The sequence below is a fragment of the Hemicordylus capensis genome, chromosome 2 (genome assembly GCF_027244095.1).
Source record: "Hemicordylus capensis ecotype Gifberg chromosome 2, rHemCap1.1.pri, whole genome shotgun sequence".
NCBI lineage: Eukaryota > Metazoa > Chordata > Lepidosauria > Squamata > Cordylidae > Hemicordylus > Hemicordylus capensis.
The window spans coordinates 160,403,264-160,425,667 of NC_069658.1; positions in this window are offsets into that span (position 1 = coordinate 160,403,264).

Sequence of the window (22,404 nt, forward strand, 5' to 3'; positions counted from 1 at the left end):
GGAAATCTGGAAGCTGGGCTAGAAGGTCTCATCCTGCTGCAAAGTAGTGGGCAGCCCTCTCACCAAACTTATTTTCAGCAGTCACCAGCAAGCCTAGTGACTTGGGGAAAGGGAGGCAAGGTCTATTTTCCTACTTTATTATTATTATTATTATTATTATTAATAACAATTTTGCAAACAGTTCAATCACATTTTGCAAGGAGGTGATATTAACAATTGCTAACAACTGGGAAAACTCATCTCATAATGAAAGACCAAGCAGAAGGTGCAGTTCCAAGTAATTATAGACTGATAATCTGCCTGCCAACCACGTTCAAATTATTAGCTGGAATAATTGCAGATGAAGTAATGCAACACTTATTAACTAATAAACAGCTTCCAGCTGAACAGAAAGGAAATTGCCCGGACACCAGAGAAAACAAAAGACCAGCTGCTGATTGACAAGATTTTAGAAAATTGCAAGAGAAGAAAAACAAATCTAAGTGTTGCATGGATTGACTACAAGAAGGCCTTCGACTCATTGCCTCATACATGGATACTAAAATGTTTAGAAATAACTGGTGTCAGCAAAAACATTTAGATATTTATTTTAAAAAGCAATAAGTATGTGGAGTACACAGTTGACAATCAATGGAGAGACACTTGGACAGGTTAGCATTAGAAGAGGCATTTTCCAAAGGGACTCACATATATTCAGTAGAGATAAAGTAATGGAGTTTGGACTAGACAAGTGTGCTGCATTAATAATGAACAGAGGGAAAATAACAAAAACAAAAGGAATAGAACTGCCCAATGGAGGCAACATTAAGAACCTGGAAGAGAAAGAACATTACAAATACTTGGGCATTCTCCAGGCGGATAACATCGCACACACTGAAGTTAAAAGAAAAATGGTAGTGAATACATCAGGAGAGTTAGAAAAATTCTCAAGTCCAAACTCAATGGCGGGAACACCATACAAGCTATAAACACCTAGGCTATATTATTTAGATACACTTCAGGAATAATAGGCTGGACCCAGGCAGAGCTAGAGATGCTATATTGTAAGAACAGGAAAATGACCATCAATCATGCTCTGCACCCCTGCAGTGAGGTAGATAGGCTATACCTCCCTTGCAGCTCAGGTGGAAGAGGAATGCTGCAAGTCCATCAAACAGTAGAGGAGGAGAAAAGAGGACTTGGAGAATATATCAAGGACAGTGAAGAAGATGCACTTCAAATGGTCAATAACGTGAAACTATTCAACACCAATGAAAGAAAGCAGGCCTACAAGAAAGAACAAGTCAAGAACCGAGCAGAAAAATGGAGAAATAAGCCACTGCATGGTCAATACTTGCACAATATAAGTGGAAAATCAGACATCACCAAGACCTGGCAATGGCTTAAGAATGGCAGTTTGAAGAAAGAAAGAAAGAAAGAAAGAAAGAAAGAAAGAAAGAAAGAAAGAAAGAAAGAGAGTTTAATACTGGCTGCCCAAGAACAGGCACTAAGAACAAATGCAATAAGAGCAAAAGTCAAAAAATCCACAACAAACAGCAAGTGCCGCCTTTGTAAAGAAGCAGATGAAACCGTGGACCACCGATTCAGCTGTTGTAAAAAGATTGCACAGACTGACTACAAACAAAGGCATGACAAGGTAGCAGGGATGATACACTGGAACATCTGCAAAAAATACAAGCTACCTGTAGCCAAAGATTGGTGGGACCATAAAATTGAAAAAGTGGTAGAAAATGAAGATGCAAAAATAGTATGGGACTTCCGACTACAAACAGACAAACATCTGCCACACAATACACCAGATATAACTGTAGTCAAGAAGAAGAAAAAACAAGTTAAAATAATCGACATAGCAATAACAGGGGATAGCAGGATAGAAGAAAAAGAAATAGAAAAAAATCACAAAATACAAAGATCTACAAATTGAAATTGAAAGGCTGTGGCAGAAAAAGACCAAAATAATCCCAGTGGTAATTGGCGCCCTGGGTGCAGTTCCAAAAGTCCTTGAAGAGCACCTCAACACCATAGGGGCCACAGAAATCACCATCAGCCAATTACAAAAAGCAACTTTACTGGGAACAGCCTATATTCTGCAATAATATCTATAATAGCAGCAACAACACTGATAATAAAAATCAGGTATCCCTGGTCCTTGGGAAGGACTCGATGTCTGGATAAAACAAACCAGTCATTAACACCTGTCTGTGTAAATAAATAAATAAATGATAATAATAAAAGCCAAGACATGCATTTTTAAAACAAACAAACAAAACCTCCTAGAGAGAGCAGAAATAAAAGCAGCAGATAAAAATGCCAGAGGGACAAAATACTGGAAAACATACAAAAGGGGAACAACATAAATTAAAGGCCTGATGAAATGAAAGGGTTTTGATTGATGGCGCCTAATAGACCCGGCCTGCATGGCGATGGCATTCTAGATATGTGGAGTCACCACTGAAAAGCAATGGCGTAACGGGGGGAAACGGTGCCCCAGGCAAGCTCTGGCCCTGAAATTGCACCCCCGCCCCCCACATACCTGTGCCGGCGCCCCAGGCGGCAGATCACCGACGGTGGTGGTGTTTCGGCAGTGGCGGGTGGCGGTGGGTCGCCCGCCGAGTGCGGCGATGGCTGGTGGCTGGCGGCGATTCAGCTGTAGCGGCCCGAGTGGTGGTGGATCGCCTGCCGAGGAGTGCAGCAGATCGACGTCGCTCTGCTGCACTCGTCGGCAGGCGATCCGCCGCCGCTGGGGCGCTACAGCCGAATCGCCGCCAGCCACTGCCGCACTCGGCGGGCGGCCCACCACCCGCCGCCGCCAAATTGCCGCCGCCGCACTTGGCGGGTGACCCGCCGCTACACACAGCGGGCGATCCAGGGGGGTCGGGGGGATGCCACTTTTTGGCGCCCCCCCACATGACCCGCCGGGGTGGTGCCCAGGGCACGTGCCCTGCCTGCCCCCCCTATCGTTACGCCCCTGCTGAAAAGGTTCTGCCCCTGCCTTATGGGCCCTGCTTTATGGCCAACCATCTCTCTCAGCCCTATCTTGGAGAAGCCAGGGAGGGAACTTGAAACCTTATGCTCTTCCCAGAGTGGCTCCATCCCTTAAGGGGAATATCTCACAGTGCTCACACATCAAGTCTCCCATTCATATGCAACCAGGTCAGACCCTGCTTAGCTATGGGGACAAGTCATGCTTGCTACCACAAGACCAGCTCTCCTTTCCATTGTTTGTCTGCTGTGCTGCACTACAACACAATGCATGGACAGGTCAATGCAAATGGAGTGATTGGAAGCACCACTGCCAGGGGAACTCTTTTCAGTTGCAAACACCTAATAAACTAATCAGCATTTTAATGGGTACATCTCTGAGTTCCTATGGTCCACTTTAGTCTTCTTTTGATAAGGAGGGAATGTGCATTTGCAGAGCCTTATCTGACTCCCCTGCTGAGGTAATTGCATTTTAGATGGTTTGAGGCATCAATGGAGGGGAGGTAAACCAAAAGAGGGTCAATTGTGCAGAGAGACCTTGAACAGAGAGTTAACATTTGTTAGTTAACTTCGGGAGCCTACTTAGGTATCCCAACATGGAGAAGGCAAGGTGCAAGGCTAGTCCCCATTCAATTTGGCTCTTTTGCAGCTGCTGAATCAGGGAGTAATTGTCCCACTGCCCACTGAGTGACTGATCTCCAGTATGCCAACAAACAGAGAACTCATGATGCTGTGAGGTTCCTGAGCATGTCAAAAATGAGGCCCATACACCTGCAGTCTCCAGCATAAGCAGAGAGGCTTCTGGGCGCTGACAGAAAAGCAGTGCTAGCAGCAACACCACACAAATGGTGTGCTGGCATCGCATGTGGGTTTTTGGGATGAGTGCTGCTGCAACAGGAAACTGCATAGGGTTAGAATTAGATCTCCTCCTTTTTGAAAGATTCCGCCTGCTGCTCCCCCCTCGCCCCCCAGAGGCACTGAATCTCGGTTCCTGCACATCCCTACCACCGACTGCACAGCCAGCAGAGTGCTGTGTTAGTCTGTTTGTTGTGCAGAAGCGCCAGCACTCTACACAGAGCACTGGTACTTAAGATGTTGATCACTGAGTTAATATGGGCAATGGTAATGCATTCTCTCTTGCCTCTCCTTCAGAGTGAGGGCAAATTTTTTTTTTAACCCCCCTGTGACATTGTATCATAACCAAATCTGACTGGACAACATCTTAATCCCTGAGAGACTAGGGGTCATACAGCAAGGAAGCAAGTTTAACTAACAAAATGGTACAGTAGATTGAGAAACAATGACAGCAAACTGGTATGGAAAAATATTTAAAAAGAGGGCTTTTCAGAGACACTTCATCACTCCACCCCCACCACTACCCGTGAAATAGCAATTTTCACATAAATAACCTATCAGAAATTCAGCAGCCCTAGTTACTATTCATTCATTCATTCAGTTTCTATACCGCCCTTCCAAAAATGGCTCAGGGTGGTTTACACAGAGAAATAATAAATAAATAAGATGGCTCCCTGCCCCCAAAGGGCTCACAATCTAAAAATAAACATAAGAGAGACACCAGCAACAGTCACTGGAGAGGTACTGTGCTGGGGTGGATAGGGCCTATTCAAAAAGCCCCCCACCATGTGGGCTGCAGCGAGTTCCTATGAGGTAAAAAAGCTTGCCAGGTCTACATAGAAGGCATTGCCCCCACTCCCCCCCCCGATATATAATTCTTTGTTTTTATAATCAACACAGAGAAGAAGGATTTTCACTGGGTGAAAGATGAGAGGGGAGTGGTAAGGATGGGGGGGATGTGCTTGGTCAATGTTAATTTCCTATAAATTAAAAGAGATTTCATTTCATGTTGATCCTGCATGGGGACCATTTTAATAGTAAATTCATATAATTCATATATATCTATATCTACATACCCTCAAAATGCATTTCTCCCTGCATTAAATATTAATGGTGTATGCCTTGTTATTTCCCACTAAAAATTGATTGCATCAATTAGCTGCTTGAGATCTCCCTCCAGCTCTGCACAATCTCCCTGTAGCACCATACAAATCTTTCTCCAGCCTCTAGCTGCAGCTTGACAGTCATGGTGCAAAGTGATTATTAGTGTGCTTAGAGAGAGGATGGTGGGGGGAGGGAAGAAAGGGTTGGGTAGGACAGCACTCACACTGTGAATATGAAAGGGGCTCTTTCCTCACATGTACACAGCTATTGCTGTAGATAAAACGGCATCCATAAGTCTTCCTAATAACGTTGATCATGATACAGTTACACATCACACCTTTCCCACAGTACTACCTCAGAGCTGTCTTGCTCTGGGTAAAAGGTAAAGTGTGCCGTTGAGTCATTATTGACTTCTGTCACCCACAGAGCCCTGTGGTTTTCTTTGGTAGAATACAGGAGGGGTTTACCATTGCCTCCTCCCACACAGTGTGAGATGATGCCTTTCCAGCACCTTCCTCTATCGCTGCTGCCCAATACAGGCATTTCCCATAGTCTGGGAAACATACCAGCGGGGATTTGAACTGGCAACTTCTGGCTTGCTAGTCAAGTCATTTCTCCGCTGCACAATATCAGATCATCTTGCTCTGGAGGGGAGGGGAGAAAAGACAATGCTTAAAGAACACAACATGTCAAGATCTCGTTCTTAAATGCCTTCATGTTGCTTGCTGCATGGTATTTCAAACTGATGCTTACCCTTTCAGAGCTTTCATGCAAACCGCTTTGGGAGGTTCATCTGAGAAGCACTATTTAAATGTCAATAAATAAATAAATGCTATTTCATGTTGAGCAGTTTCCTACCCCTGCCCACTCTATGGGCAGCGTAGTGGCACATGGAAGAGACCACTTAGCTCCCTTGACTGAATACCTCCATGATGCAGGGGGTAGGAGAACCCATGGGCCCCACACAGAAGTACTTCAAGTGTAACCGAGGAAGGAAACAATGCTCCCTTGCAGACAATCATTGGAACAGTGCACAAAATACAGTCGTATCAGCCAGAAGGAGGAAGAAAAGCTCAGGGAAGGGGCCATCGCTCAGGGGGTAGGTAGATCACGTTCTTTGCATGCTTAAGGTCCCCAGTTAAATCTTTGGTATTTCCGGGTAAAGAATTTCAGGTGGCAAGGCTGGAAGAAACGAGGGATGTGCGAGCCGGCTCACATTGAGCCGGGCTTGGGCGGCCTAAGTTTGAACCAGACCACCCCAGGTTCTAAGAACCGGCTCACAGGGGGTATACTTGTAAGGGGGAATCTGGCTAGGATTCCCTTTTGCAAGTAAAGGGGATTCCCTGACCTAAGAAGGGCGTGGTGGTGAAAGGGGAATCTTACCTTTAGTTACGCTTACCTTTAATTTCCCACTGGCACAGAATCTACTCAATTTTATAACTAAGATTATGAACATGTTTATGACTCTACACATGCTCAGAAACTGTGGACATACTTACATTCATACAAAGCAGATTGGGATCTGACACTCAGCACATGCAGAGTGCACCTAGGTAATTGTGGAGCCTGGATCTAAAGGCCTTTGGAACCCCCTTCCCCCACAGTTGCAAGTTAAGGATCATCCCCCTACACACACACACACACACACACACACACACACACACACACACACTGAGCCAGGTCTCATGAGCGTAGAGAGAGCACTGGGCAGCCAGATCGTCCGCCCACACGATTGCTGGCTCCCTGATGGAGCTGGCGGGGGCTGGGGGGAGCGGGGGCCAATTGGCCCCTGCAACCTCCAGCATGCCCTGCGCGAGTACGCAGGGCATGCTGGCCAGACCCCCGGAGCCGGGAGGCGGCTTTTCGCCTCCCCTCCGGGAGTCTCCTCGTGAGTAGGCATGGCATGAAGCCACGACACAGGTCCTCATGATTATTAAAACCAGGTTTGCAGAGCGCTCACTCCACAAACCTGGTTTTAGGGCAGGGGTTCTTGAGTGAGTTACCCGCTCTAGAACCACCGGGCTCGCAGCCGAGCCCAGTGGTTCTTACGATCTGCAAAAATCGGGCTAGGCTCTCCTAGCCCGATTTTTGCAGATCGTGAGAATAGCCCCACTATTTTTAACATGCGGGTTCTTGAGGGCACAAACAGCAACTGCTCACAAGAATGGAAGAATAAGAAGGAACGGAGTGGTTTACCATTGCTTCCTCCCACGCAGTATGAGATGATGACTTTCAGCACCTCCCTATACGATTTGAAGTAACAGCCTCTTGAACTCTAGGCAAGCTGCTTCCCCGCAGCACCAGGTATATTTATGCAAACATGCATTAGCAGAAACATTTCAACGTACAACAACATAATCCCTTACCACATATTTCTTTTCCCTCTCCCCACTCTGTCTCTAAAGCAGAGGTCACACCTGGCCATGACCTCTGGAGGGCCCCAGTGGGTGTGGAGCCCCTGGAATTCATCCCAGAAGTCCAGGAGTAAGAGTGCCTCTGAGCACATGCTCAGAGTGAACAGTATGCATAATTCAGAAACAGGCCTCACTGAATGAAGGGAGAGCGAGAAGGGTTGATGGTGTACTGAATACCTGTTCATGTTTCTTCCCTTTGATTTGCAAAATAACTTTCAGCTGCTCAGGTGCCTTTAGAATTGCAAATTAACATTTTCTGACTAAAAAAGATTTGCCAAGAGAATGAAGGACTTTGTTCCTCTGATCTTGGAAAAAATATGATTTTGTTCATAAAATTGGTAATGGAATTAAATATATTCTATCAGCCGCTTGTGCACCTTTAAAAAGCACACCAAACAGACCAGAATTCATTGGGGTTTTCTTCTTGAATAGGTTTAAGGTCTGATTCCTCTGTCAACTACGCCCTCAATCCACAATCTATAGATATGCAAATTACTCCTGTGTCAAGACATTTATGAGGTGAGAATTTATGAACTGAAGGATAATTCTCCTAAGCAGTCTCCAGAAAAGTATTTGAAAAAGTGATTGGAGGTCTATGTCCATGTCTAGAAGAAAGTAACCTCTGTAGACACCCTGAAGAGTCAATGAGGTCATTCACACAAACAATGAGGTGGTTCCCATGATCAGTGGGAACCGCCGAGATGGTGTTTGCGAGGAGAGCAGGTTTAGCCCGCTCTCCTTGCAGACAACCTGTCAGTCATTTGCGGGTGACCGAACTGGCCGCCCACTGACTGCTGCCTCCGTTACAGAGTCAGCGGGGGCTGGGGAGTTTGTGGGCTGCATGGCCCCCGGAAGCTCCAGCATGCCCTGCACAAGTGCTCAGGGCATTCTGGAGAGATCCCCCCCAAGCTGGGAGGCTGCATTTAGCCTCCCCACCTGGGGTCTCCTCATGAGTTGCTGTGGGACAGAGCTGCGCCGCAGCAACTCACGATAAAAAAGGCAGGTTAGCAGAGCGCTTGCTCCGCTAACCTTGGCTAAGGGGAGGGGTATTCGAGTGGGTGACCTGCTTGACAACAACCAGGCTTGGCTGCGAGCCCGGTGGTTCTCAAGGGCATACCAAATCAGGCTAGGCTCCCTTAGCCCGATTTGGTATGACCATGAGAATAGCCTCAAAAACTGTGTTTTACTTGGGTTTGGGAGTTGTATGTACTCCCTGTTTCCAGTTGTGTTTCCACAAAAAGCTACTCAGGTTTTCCTCCTACCTTGCTTCCACACAATCACTTCTACCCAGGTTTTCCTTCTACCTTGCTTCCACACAACTGAAAATTGGGAGCACACACAGCTCCCAAATCTGGGTAGAACACAGTTTTTGATTGTGTGAATGACTTCACTGTCTGTGTAGGCAAGACAAAATTGGCCTACAGGAAAAGGGGAAGTCTAGAGACCAATTCACCTTGTCCAATTAATCAGACCAATTTACTTTGTGGCTGAGAATTAGTAGTCTGGGGCTGTGAGTGTAGTTTAGTCCTCACTGACAGTTCTAAACTGGGACAAGAACCTGGGATAGTCCAGAGCAGCATCAGAAAGAGGAGGGTAAATTGCAGAGATGGCGGCAGTAGCAGCAGCAGGAGGCTTGGGGAGGTGAGCTTGGACAGGCACTGAAAAAATAAGCCAGGTACCATGAGAAACCAGCAAGGACAATCTGATAATGGCTTAATTCTTACTCAGGAGATAAGTTACTTGGAATGAGGAGCTGGCTGAAACCTCATGGGCCATTTGTGCCTCGTGAATACTGCTGGAGCAGTCACTTTCTGGTACTGTCTTCTGGCCAGGTTTTGGTAGAATCCAAGCACAGAAGATAAGTCAGTTGCTCCCTCTTCTTGTGGCAAACTGCCCCATGTCACAGAGGTCAAGGGGCTTGGATCTCACTGCTAGATGCCTTGGTTTGAGAGCCTTACCATTTCCCAAGCCCCTGCCTTCAGCATGAAATAGTAGCTAGATGAGGGTGAATGTGATGGTGCAAGAGGAAATAGAGGGCAGCAGTTAATCCCTCCTGCTTGCCCGGCAGCCAGCAACCCCCACAGCTACCCATACCCTCTGTTCTTCTCTGCTCTTGATGGCATGGTCATCCAAACTGCCGAATGGAGATGTCAGTTTGCTAATCTCTCGGATCTGGTTGTGAGGCTGACTAGGATTGTTTGTTTGTTTAAAATCCTGACAACTCCTTGCCCCCACACCAATGAAGACAAGAGACACCTGGAAGAAATGGGTCACAACTTTATTAATTAACAAATGCCAATTATTAGCAAAGAAGGGGAATGGGGCTCCACCCCCACCCACTACAGTGTGGCATCTCAACTAATAGACTGGCCCATCTGTGAGCTTCTAGCCTGAGTTTTTCTGGACAATTATATGCTGACACTGAGCATCAACACAGCCCTAAGACTGATTGGTGCTCTTCTTAGCTAACCTAGTCAGGTCAAGATATCAACAGGAAGCCTCCCCAACTTCAAGCCAGGCAGCATTTAGGGCTGGCAAAGCTTCCTCCCTAGTGGAGAAGTCCCAGCAATGGCTCCTGAGCTGGACAGCCTCTAAGGAATGACGAGAACTCCTTCCAACACTCAACACTTATCTGAGGATGCTGATGGTTGAACTGATCTATGCTCCCTCAGTCCATGCTGTACCTACCTACCACAGGTCACATGGTGCCTATCCCCACCCATGCTTTTGCAGGGCAATCGCCATTGCACCCACACCCCAAGGAGACACAAGACACAAGCTTCTTTGGTGAAAAGTGCCACAATTTTATTGAATGGATAAATTAACTGGAAATTTAATGGAACTAGGGTTGGCACTCCACCCCCATAGTGTGGTTCCTAAAGACCGGCCATGCAAGGGGCCGCTTAGCCCAGCTGACATGGGCGATAACACCTTGGCTCCAGGCTAGGGATGTGCACAGAAGCAGTGGGGGCTGCTTCAAAAGCGAAGAGGACACCTTTAAGGGTGGAGGAGGGTGTACTTACCCCCTCACTGCATTTCCCCCACTGGCACTCTCTTAAAAAACGGTCTGGCAGGGCGACAGCATACCTCCCTGCCACCCCATTCCCTCCTCAGTCCAGAAGTAACCGGAAGTACTCCGCGTACATGTGTGCGCTGGTGCGAGGGTGATGGTGATGTGGGCACACACATGCCCGACGCGTACACACATGCGGTGTACTTCCGGTCACTTCCAGACTGAGGAGGGAATGAGGCAGCAGGGAGGTACACTGCTGCCCTGCCGGACCAGTTTTTAAGAGAGCGCCGGCAGGGAAAATGTGTCGGGGGGGGGTAGGTGCACCTTCCCCTGCCCTTAAAGGGGTCCTCCTGCCATTGAACCGGCTGAACTGCTGGCTGTTTGTATCTGAACCTCCGAACAGGTTCATGCACATCCCTACTGACGGCAACCCTGTGGCTCTAGAGCGGAGGCAGCCCATCTAAGCCATCCTAAGGTCAGGTCTCTGTTGTTGACGGCACCCCCCACCTGAAGCCTCCTAGTTTTTTGGAAGGATGTTGTCTGACAGAGTGGAGCGGGCTGAGTCAGTCAGCATCCCTGTTCCACCAAGCCTCAAGGCAGGGGCGTAGCTAGGCAAGAGGAGGCCCGTGTTCATCCCTCTCTCTGGCGGCCCCCCAGAATGAGGGAGATAATGAAGAAAATAGAGATTGGTGAAGCTGGAGGGGCCCCCTGGAGCTGGGGGCCCGTGTTCTTTGAACCCTTTCACTCAATTATAGCTACGCCCCTGCCTCAAGGGATCTGACCGCCCTGCCTGTAGCCAAACACTTACCTAAGGGTCTCACCAAGGCTTAGTTGTTACTTCTCACCGCACTGCACCTGCCAAAATTGTGACCAGGAAGGAATACAAAACTATCTAACTAAAAGATACAGTCAGGGGCAGGTGGGAAAGGATGCACACCCCAGGCCAATCAGATGCATGCCCAAAAGATTTCTGCCCCAAAAAGTGACCAGAAAGCCCAAACTGTATCAGAAGGGACGGGAGGGAGGGTGCCTGCGAGAAAAGGACTGAAGAGAGAGACTCTCCCACAGCCGTTTGTGGCCTAAGCCACGCTCCCCACCAAGTAGCCAATGAATTTTTACCCCAAACTCGTTGCTCCTTGCAAAGGGGACTGGGGCAAACAAGCCACGCCACCCATTCAGGAGGTGAGTGGCTAGATTCTCCCCAAGGAGCAGCAGATTATACTGGGCTTTTCTAAAACTGATCAGAAGGAATATGGTTCCCTCATCATGCTGTGCTGGGCTGAGCACCTTGTTTTATGCCCTGTTTGTGCTCTCGAGCAATATTTGGAGACAGGAGGTCCCAATGAAGTTAGCCTTTTTGTTCACAGTGATGGAGCAGTCTCTTGCCAGTTTGGGTCTGTTATGAAGGCAATTGCTAATTGGGCATATCCTCTGTCTGTTTCAGTCTACCTAAGTGTCATATTGCGGCTGCCACATCAGCTTCATAAATTTGTCTTCCCTACCAGAAGATCAAGCTATAGGGTGTTGGAGGTCAGCAGTTTATAAGCATCATGTGACAGGAATGTGCACAAAACTGGTTTGCCCGGTTCGGTTTGAATCGGAACCTCAAACAGGGGCCCAGTTTGGTTTCAATTAGGACCACTTCAGGCCGAGTTGGAGGCAGGGGGGTGTTCCATTTTCAGGTTACAAAATGATGTGCCTCCTGGTGAGGGCAATGGTGGCCTTTGGGGGTGCTGTTGTGGCCATGGGGGTGGTCTCCAGCATCTCCCCCTCCCCGGCTGGCCTCCCCCAGTCTCCCATGGGCTGTTCTGGCCCGTTTTGGAGCCATTTTGACCCTCTGTGAATGCATGGTGGCTATTTTCAAGGCTCCCACTCATGTGCATGGGCCATTTGCATGGCTGGGACCCCTCCCCGCCCCGTGGCCGCCACAGAACCCCTGGAGGCCACTGCTGCCCTAGCCAGGCGGTAAATCACTTTTTAAAACCTGAAAATGGAGCACACGCACACACGCCCTCGAACTGGGTGGACCATTTATATTACAGTTCCTGCTTGTTTCTTCCCTAGTGCTGGCATGCCTGCATGACTGGCCAGGGTTTTTATATGTGGTCATTCTTTTATATCTGGGCCCACAAGTGGGCAAGATAACCCAGTTTTGGAACTCAACTGGGCCGGGGTGGCCTTGCCACAATCTTGTGGACTGGCACATGGCACATGTTATGGAATCAATTGTTACCTGCCGTTTCAGAATCAGATCTCCCCCCAGATTCCATAACTGTTCAGTTGGGAGAAAATGATCTTGTAGATAGATCAGGGCTAGCCATTCCTCACTAGCTGCTGCATGATTTAGCTACCATTAATGATTGGGGATCTGGTGTTCTGAATTGCTGCAGCGCATGGTTTGGCAGGGCTCAGAGGTACCTACCGGAATCAGTAGAGCTAGGAAGAAGGTTAATAGTCTTGTGGGTCACACATTAGGGACCTGGAGATGGGATTGTATTACCTACCCCCAAATCCAGTTTGCTCAGCCAGAGTTATTTAGAGCTGATGGGGTGCACTTGTCACCCTTAGAATCAGTCTTATTTTTGCAGGATCTTCAAAGGGGATTGGCAACTCTCTTTGTTGCTGGGCCAACTGAACTAGGGATGTGCGGTTCGGTTCGGATCCGGACCGGTTCGTCTGAACCGGTCCGGATCTGGCGGCTCGATCCCGGACCGAATCGGGCCGTTCCGGGGACCGAGCCGGACCGAATTCGAGCCGGTTCGGTACCGAACCGGCTCGGGTTTCCCGAACCGGTTCGGGAACGAAATTGAGTCTCTGGAGTGTCTCTTTAAAGTTCCAAGTGTGTCCTCCATTTTGTGTCTCCTTCCCGAAACTTTTGCTCCTCCTTGCATCCATTTTGTGATGCTATTTCCAGGCATTGTATTGGCTGCGCTATTGATCCTTGATTGGCCAGAATGAGTCCTTTGGTCTGGTAGGCTGCTTGGCTGTTGCACTGTTGAGAGCTGGCACCCTGTTGGCCGTGGGGGGAGTGCAAAGGTGGGGGCTCCCAAAGGAGGGAATTTCAAACCTATATAAACCCAAGCCTCTTCTCTGGAAACTTCTCTTGGCTGCAGTTGTGGGATCATCTCTGAGACCTGCTTGCGCTTTGCTGGCTGCTCTGGTGTCTCTGTGAGTCCTGACTGTGTCCTGTGTCTCTCTGTGTGTGCTCTGTCTAATCCTTTGTCCACCTGCCCTTTGTGACTCTCTGTGTGTCTCCTCTCTCTGTCTGTCTCTTGTCTGTATACTGTGTGTTACTTCACTTTACTTTCTTCTTAATTTCCCCCAATTTTCCCTGTTCCTTGTCTGTCTGCTTTTCTCCCCCCCTCCCCCCCTTTCCCTTCTCATCCTTTGGGCCTACCCTCCCCCTCCCCCACTCCCACCCACTGCATCCTCATTGCTTTAAATCTTCTTCCATTAATTATTGCTCTTTGTTTTTGTCCAACTTTTTGATTTTCACATTGCATTCCATTGGTTTCATTTATATATTGCTTGCTGGTTTTGCTTAAATTGTACCATTTTGTTTGTTTCTGCTGACTGCTGCTGCCCGCTGCCCTGCGAGTTGGTTCCCTGAATCCCTCCCCCCCACCCCCAGAGGATTCTGTTGTTGTTTCTTGTTGTCCCATATAATCAGTTTTGGTTCCCTGCTCCAAACTTGCCCCTCCAAGTCCAACCACACCCCACCCCAACCCCACCCCATCCAGCCTTCTCCCAAGTTTGCTGCTGCCAAACAGAGTCCAGTTTTCTTTGCTTGCAGTTCCACTTATTCATTTGCTATTATTAATTTGCAGCAATTGTGGTTTCATTGTCTCTGTTCACTTAGTGGCCCCCCCTCAGAGTCTGTGTTTGGTTCCCCCTCCCCACACCCCCACACCCAAGTTTTTTCTGCTGGTTATAGTCTTTCTTTTCATTTTTTTTTAAACTTCTGGCTTGTGTTCTCTTGATATATATTGCTTTATATATTTTGCTACCCTCCTCCTCCTCCTCCCCCCCTGCCTGCCCCCCCACCCTCCCTCCTCCCAGACCCTAGCCCAGGCCCAGCTCCTCCCCCAACCACCCCATCCAGCCTAATCGCTGCTGCTGCCCGAGTTGTTCCAGTTTCTCCTTTGCTGTTTGTTGTTGCCCCCTCCCCCTCCCCCAACACCCCTCTGCCACACACTAGCCCCCAACCACACACACCCTCTCTGCTCCCCCCACCCCACCTCTTTTCCTCCTTGCCCCTGACTCTCTCCACTTACCCCAGGCCCCCTGCCACACACTAGCACCAACCACACACACCCTCTCTGCTCCCCCCACCCCACCTCTTTTTCTCCTTGCCCCCGACTCTCTCCACTTACCCCAGGCCCCCTGCCACACACTAGCCCCCAACCACACACACCCTCTCTGCTCCCCCCACCTCTTTGGACCGCTGCTACTGCTGTGTCCTCCCCCCACACCTGAATCCCCCCTCCCTGCTGCGCTGCGCTTCTCCTCTCTCCTCTTTCTCTCTATCATCTCTCTTTCCCCTCTCTCTCTCTTTCTTTTCTCTCTCTCTCCTCTCTTTCTCTTTGTCCCTGCCCCCCTCTCTTTTCTCTCTCTCTTAGTCTTTTCTCTCTCTGCTCCCCTTCACTTTCCACCTCCTCTCCCACAGCTGCAGCCGCACACAGTAGCCTACCCACCTGGCGGCTGCCATCGGTTTTTTTTTCTTTTTATAGTTTTTGGTTGATTTTGTCTCTGCTTGGGGGTGAGTTGAGCGACACAAATAGTGTTGTCTCCTCACTTCTGCCCCTCCATCGTTGTTGAACTACCCCGGTTGCCTGTGTGCCTCGTGCGGCCGCCCTGCTGTGTCTCAGCCCAGGGTGGCTGGCTGGCGGCGGCGAATCCGTGACCAGCAGTGAGCGGCAGGAGAAGGACCGGAAGAAGAGGGGTTAGTGCGTGTGCGATTGTGCACCTTTTGTTGCCCCTTTCTCTCCCTAGCTGGCGGTTTTAAATAGGGACACCCCTATTCTGAAATGCATTTGGGTGTGGGGAGGAGGGAGGGAACCTTGGAGAGGAGATGTACTGTTGTAAAACTTGTGTCTTCATGCCCATGCCCAGTAAAGAAATTGCTGCTGTGTGTTGCGTTGCATTGCATGCGTCTTGCAGGTGGTTTTTGAACAGGTGCCTTCCAGAGTGCTTCCTTGCCTCTGGGGCAGTCTGAGTGGGGTCCAGGGTTCTGATGCGATGCTGCCACTACATGCTGGGCCCATGCCATGCCAGAGTGCTTCCTTGCCTCTGGGGCAGTCTGAGTGGGGTCCTGGCTGGGCTCTGATGCTGCCACTACATGCTGGGCCCATGCCATGCCAGAGTGCTTCCTTGCCTCTGGGGCAGTCTGAGTGGGGTCCTGGCTGGGCTCTGATGCTGCCACTACATGCTGGGCCCATGCCATGCCAGAGTGCTTCCTTGCCTCTGGGGCAGTCTGAGTGGGGTCCTGGCTGGGCTCTGATGCTGCCACTACATGCTGGGCCAATACACACGTATGATGATGATCATGATGTTCAATCCATGAGGCTGCCATCAAGTGTTTGCTGCTGCTTGCTTGCCATGGCATTGGGCAGGCAGAGTCACAGAGTGGGTGGGTTCAACCTCTGTGTTGGTGTGACTGGGTTCTGGTTTTGGTTGTGTGCAATTTAGAGTCACTAAATAGGCTGCACTGAGTTTGATGCTCCCCCCACAGGAGCATTACTTGAGAGCCACCCCCCAGAACCCACACTTTGTGTTCCAGTTCACTAAATAAGGGTTTCCTCCTTTGATCTGCAGGTTCCCAAGCGTTGACTGCATCCCTCCCCCACCCCCGGTAGGTGCTGTGCCCTCCCCCCATCCACTCTCCCCCCCCAAAAAAGCTAAAAACTTGCCACCCACACCACAACTACTCCACCCAACTGCCCGTGCCACCCTCCCACACCGGGGTTCCACCCTTTAACCCCCTATTTTTCTAAAAAAAACCCCTCCCAGACCCATCTCCCCAATTGGCTTGGTGGTTGACTCCCAAATTCAAAAAGGACACCCTCCCCCTCACTTCGATTGGCTTCCCCCCCATATCAAAAAGTCTTCCTTTCCCCCCAATTGGCTTCCTTTTTTAAAAACAAACTTCCCCCCCGCCGCCTCCAAATCAGCTGCCTTTTTTTTTGGCCCCTAAGCCCCTCCAAATTATTTTTCTGACCCTGTCTGGCCTTCCTCCTAAAGTCTCCCTCCTTCTGACCTAGCAGCATGTCTGAGCGCCGTGTGGCGGGCAGGGCTCGCTCAAGGCTGGCAGGCAGAGGTGGGAGAGGCCAGGTGCGGGGTGCGCCTGCGGCACGGGGAGGGAGAGGACGCGGGGAGCCTGAGGACACCCCAGTTCTCCCCATTGGAGAATTCTTTGCTCCGGCCCCATCTTTGGTGCGCAGGATTCAGTTCCCCACGCCTGCTGCCGCCAATCGCGGCAGAGGCAGAGGCACCGTTAGGGCTGTGGCGGGTCCCTCCTCGCCGGCGGCACCAGGTGCTGCTGAGCTACCGCCAGTTGTTGAGGTGGAGGAGACTGTGGAGTTGGAAGAGCAGGTAGAGGGCGGTGAGGACCGTGCGGCTGGCAGCGATGCAGCCAGGTTCTCCCTCCCTCTGGGGCCCCTTCCCCCTATCCTTTCGCCGCTCAGTGGGGCCCCCCCTCGTGAAGCCCGACACTCTGGTGGGGAGCGGTCTGGCGAGGTGGTGGAGGAGAGGCCTGCCTCTCCGATGCCAGTTGAGCCGGGCCCTTCCTCCGCTGTGGAGGGCGGAAGGGGCGGGTTGGGTGGCAGCAGTGGGCAGGCAGCGGCGGCCGCCCCCCCCCAGGACTGCAGCCACCCTGCGAGAAACGGCCTAGGACGGCGCCCAGGGCGCAGGAGGCCAAGGGCAGTGGTGTATGGGTGCATTTTGAGGTCCCTCAAAATGACCCATTCCACGCCCGCTGTGTCCACTGCAGGATGCTTGTCAGCCGTGGAAGGGACCCTGCGCACCTGGGTACGACGCCTATGTGGAGACACCTAGAGCGTCACCACCCAGGTCTCAGGGGACAGGCTGGCAGCGCTAGTGCGCCTTGTGCATCTGCCACTAGGGCGGGCAGCGGCAGTGTGCCAGCCAGCAGGCAGGCTACACTGCCCGTCCAGCGGTGGACGCAGTCCTCGGGCAGCCAGCGTATTGTTCGCGTGGACCATCATCACCTCACCCGCCTCATAGGGGAGATGATTTCCACCGATGACCAGCCGTTTCAGGTGGTCGAGAACAACGGCTTCCGCCGTATTCTCCAATACCTGGCTCCCGAATACGTCATCCCCTCAAGGACCACGTTCAGCCGGAACGTGGTCCCCTCCCTGTACCGCCGGTGCAGGGAGCTCGTGTCGGCCGAGCTGCGTGCAGCTCCGGCCGGGACAAGCGTGCATTTCACGACTGACCTCTGGACCAGTGTCAGTGGGATGCACGCTTCTTTCCTGGCCCTCACTGCCCACTGGTGGGGACCGGAGAGTGAGGGGACCTCCGCGGGCGATGCTTCTGGGTCCGGCGCGGCTCCCGCTGCACTACGGCACAGGTGGGCCGTCCTGCACGTGGAGACGATGGACACGAGGCACACCGCGGAGGAGGTGGCGGCCGTACTCGACCGCCAGATAGAGGAGTGGATTGGCGGGTGTCCACACCTCTCCCGCGGCTTCATTGTCACTGACAATGGAGCCAACGTTACCGCCGCTGTCGAGACAGTCATGGACTGTGTGAACATACGGTGTATGGCACACACGCTCCATCTGACCGTCAGGGACGCCCTTGGCCTTAAGGAGCTGAGGGTGTCCCAGGAGAAGGGGGCCCGCCCCATCGCAGCTGCTGTTGCTGCCACGGCCACGCTTGTGGATAAGTCCCGCAAGCTGGCCGCCCACTTCCACCGCAGCGAGAAGTCCAGGAGACTGCTTCGCCAGAAGCAGGATGACCTTGGCCTTCCTCGCCATCTCATCCCTACGGATGTGGAGACGCGGTGGAACTCCACCTTCCTCCTGTTCCAGCGCCTGTTGGAGCAGGAGAGAGCCCTTGTCGCCCTGGCGAGGGATGAGTCCTTGGATGTCTGCGACTTCTCGAACGCAGAGTGGAAGCAGATGTCCGAGGCGGTGTCGGCACTCGAGCCCTTCCAGCTTGCCACGAAGGGCTTGTGTGGCGACACCACTCCCTTGAGCCAGGCGCTGCCCACAGCTGTTGGTCTCGAGAAGCTGATGGGTGGACTCCATATCTCTCTGACCACGCCAGAGGGTCGTGCTCTGGCTGGGAGGCTGAGATCTGGGGTTGACAAGCGGCTCGTTGATGTGCTGGGAGACAGGGAGGAGTATGTCCTCGCTTGTCTCTGTCACCCAGCCCTCAAGGGCAATGCCGTGAGTGCCGACGACTTGCCCAGGTGGAAGGGCATCCTGGTCGAGAAGGTTAGGGAGGAGGAGGCCGCTAGGGCCCGCAGAGACCAGGGTGTTGGTGGTGGTGCGGGGGCTGGCCTCGCGGCCCAACCCGCACCCAGCAGCAGCATGGGCGGCCAGCCGGCGTCAGCTTCCCCTTCCCCTCCCTCTTCCCAGTCCAGCAGCGCGGCATCCCAGGCGGCGCCATCGCAGCAGCCATTTGCTACCGACTCGAGATCCGCCCAGTGGTTTCAGCGGTTCTGCTATGGCGCCATGCCTGGTATGCGGGAGGCTCAACCTGCCAGGCCCCCCTCCAGTGCTGAGCAATGCGTTGCGCAGTACTTGGAGGAGCCTGTGGAGGGAGACGGCGTGGACTGCGCACAGTTCTGGGCGAGCCGCCGCCAAGTCTGGCCGGACCTGGCGGTGGTGGCTGTGCGCCTCCTCTCCTGCCCCCCAACCAGTGTCCAGAGCGAGCGGGTGTTTTCACATGCCGGGGACATGGTGACACCCTCTCGCTCCCGCTTGGACCCTGGTCTGGTGGAGCAGCTGGTCTTCCTTAAGGTGAACCTCCCCCTGTTGGGCTACCCCAAGCTGCAGTTTGAGACGGGCGAGTGATTACCGTGGGTTGCCCCATGGTTGGTCACCTGCCTGGCTCGACCTCTGCTTATCCCTACCCTCCCCCCTTCCACCTCTAGCTGAGCTGACGTGACAGATGCTGAGCCGTGCCAGCCAGTCGCAGCGTGTAGTGTGCCCACACAGAGATGCAGTTGTAGTAGTAGTTGTAGTGCTGCGACTGGCCAGATGTTTACAATGCCCACGCCCACCTAAAAAGAAACCCAATGCTGACCAGCACAGGCCCTTTATCTATCCACCTGTCAGCATTTGGGGACCTGGCGTGGGCACGGCACACCCCCCCAAAGTAGCACAGCCCACGGAGTACTAGACTTAGCGGCAGCGGCGGGTATACGTTCAAAAATGCAGTGTAGATATGTAAATACTAGTAAATAAACATGTAAATAATTTTTTCTTTAAAAACCCCATGTCATTATCAAGCCTCAAAATTATGCAAAAGAAAGAAAAAAAGGTGACAAAGGGAGAACAAAATGATGAATGCCAAATGAATTGATTTTATTGAAAATGTCACCAGAAATCATGTGTGGGGGGCTTGGTTTACATGGAGAAAATGATTGGGTGATTTTTTGAAATGAAACGAATGAATTATTATCATCTTATGTTCATCTTGATTGTGGTCACTGTTGATGTTGGCTGATGGCAAAAAACCCAAAACCATCAGAATAGCAATGAACTGGCTGCCAACACAACATATTGATTGATAACTGTGCAGGGGGGGAATCGGGTCTGTGTGTGTGTGTGTGGTGCAGGCTCAGTCTGTCTCTTCCTGTTGTGTGTCTGTCTGTCTGTCTGTCTGTCTGTCTGTGTGAATGGATGCCTAGCACTGTCTCTGTGTGTGGATGCTTTCTGGTGTGTGTCTGTCTACATGTTTTTTTTCCTCCCCCCCATGCCTCCCTCCATCCTTCCCCTCTCATCCTCTCCCCTTCCTCTTCACCACCTTCCATCCTCCCTCCCTTCCAGCCCACCACCGCCTCACCTGCCCCCAACCCCGGTCTGGCAGATGATGAGAGTCTGGTCTCTCCCACCAAAGCACACACGTGAGCACGTGTGTGCACAAATATGTGGCTGACCAACTCTGAGCCGGACCCTCCCCCCTTCAATCCCCTCTACATCCCTCTCCCCCTCCCCTTTCCTCCCCCCTGCCTCCCTGCCTCCCTCCCTGCCTCCCTCCCCCCTCCTAGCTAGCAGCGCACACATACACACACAAAACACCTGTGGTGGCAAACACCACCAGCACACATGCACTCACACTGGTGCCACCACCACCTCTGCCTTGGGCCTCTGTGTCCTTGAGCAGATATGTGGTGGTGGACCAGAGAAGCATTTCTTTCCAGCAAGGCAAAAGGCATGCACTCACTGCACACACACACACACACACACACACACACGAAGAGGTGAAGACGAGAAGAGGCAACTTCTAGGACCAGCAGCAGCAGGTGAGTGTCGTGTAATTGTGTTGCTTCCCAAGGCCACTGCCCATGCTCAATGCTCAGTCTGCTGAAACTAAAGAACTAGCTACAATCACCCTTCCTCACATGCAGCTCAGCTCAGCTCAGCTCAGCTGCACAGCACACTGACTAACTAGACACTACAGCTGGTGGTAGAAAAAACAGAAGTCTAGATTCTAGAAGATGTCCTGGTGGATTTTAAACTTTCAAATCTGTGCTAGGATTGCCTTGCCTCCTCCTCCTCCTCCTGCCTGTAATTGTGCCCTCTCCCCTTGCAGTTGCGCCGTCGTGATGGGTTGGTGATGTGCGTGCGCCGTCTACTTGTTAGCTCTCTCCTCCTCATGTTGGCTGGGCTTGCCAGGCACTGGCTGGCAGCAGCTGTTGGCTGTGTGCTAGGCTCAGGCTGTGGTGCGCGTGACTGGACTGGGAATGTTATTGTAGCGCAACACTGGTTGTGGTGGTAGCAGTAGTAGCTGTTGTTGTTTCTGGGCTGGTGGCTGCTGGCCTGTGCTGACTCTGCGCACTTGGTCTGGTCTGGTCTGGTCATTGGGATGCAGATGTAGGGTGTGTGTGCATCATCCATGCGGAACATCAGAGCAGAGCAGAGCAGGTTGGCTGGCTTCTGTCTGTCGGGCCTAGTCAGTGGCAGGCACTGAGTGAAGCGGTGGTTTCTTTGGGCATCACGTCACCCATCATGCAGAGCGGCAGGTCTGCTGCTCTGCTGCTCCGCCTCCTGCTTCTTCTCTGTGTGTGCTGCTCTTGTGCTTAGTGTGCTGCTCCGCTGCTGCTGCTGTGCTGGCAGGCAGCACAGCAGTGGCCTTTTTGTTAGATCAGAGAGTGGGTGTTGTCTCTCTGAGTGTCCTCCTCTTACTTGCTTGGATAGGAGTGGTGGTAGTAGGTAGGCATTAAGATGGACTGACTAGGTGTTACGTGTTAGGGCGCCCAGAGAGAGGGGCCAAAAAGATGGGGTGGCAATTGTTGGGTTGCTCCTAGTATTATTGGTGAATTTCTGAAGAAATTTTTTTTTCCCATTGGCTAGAATGGGGGTTCGGGGCTGCCCCAGACCCGCCTCTGTGGGGTGGCAGCACCGCCAAAGTGGGTCCGGGGCCATGGCAAAAATGCCCTCAGTCCCTCCCAGCAATCCCCGTAGAGATAGGAGTGATGGTTCTGTTGTTTTTCTGAGGTGTTCTGAGTGAGTGTGGATTCTGTGATAGCAAATGAGAGTGGATTCATGGTGTCTCATTGGAAATCTCATTAGCTATCATAGAATCTACACTCAGAACACCTCAGAAAAACAACAGAACCATCACTCCTATCTCTACGGGGATTGCAGGGAGGGACTGAGGGCATTTTTGCCATGGCCCTGGACCCACTTTGGGGGTGCTGCCACCCCACAGAGGCGGGTCTGGGGCAGCCCCAAACCCCCATTCTAGGCAATGGAAAAAAATTTTCTTCAAAAATTCACCAATAATACTAGGAGCCACCAATTGCCTTGGGATTTTTGGGGTGGAGGACACCCATGGGTG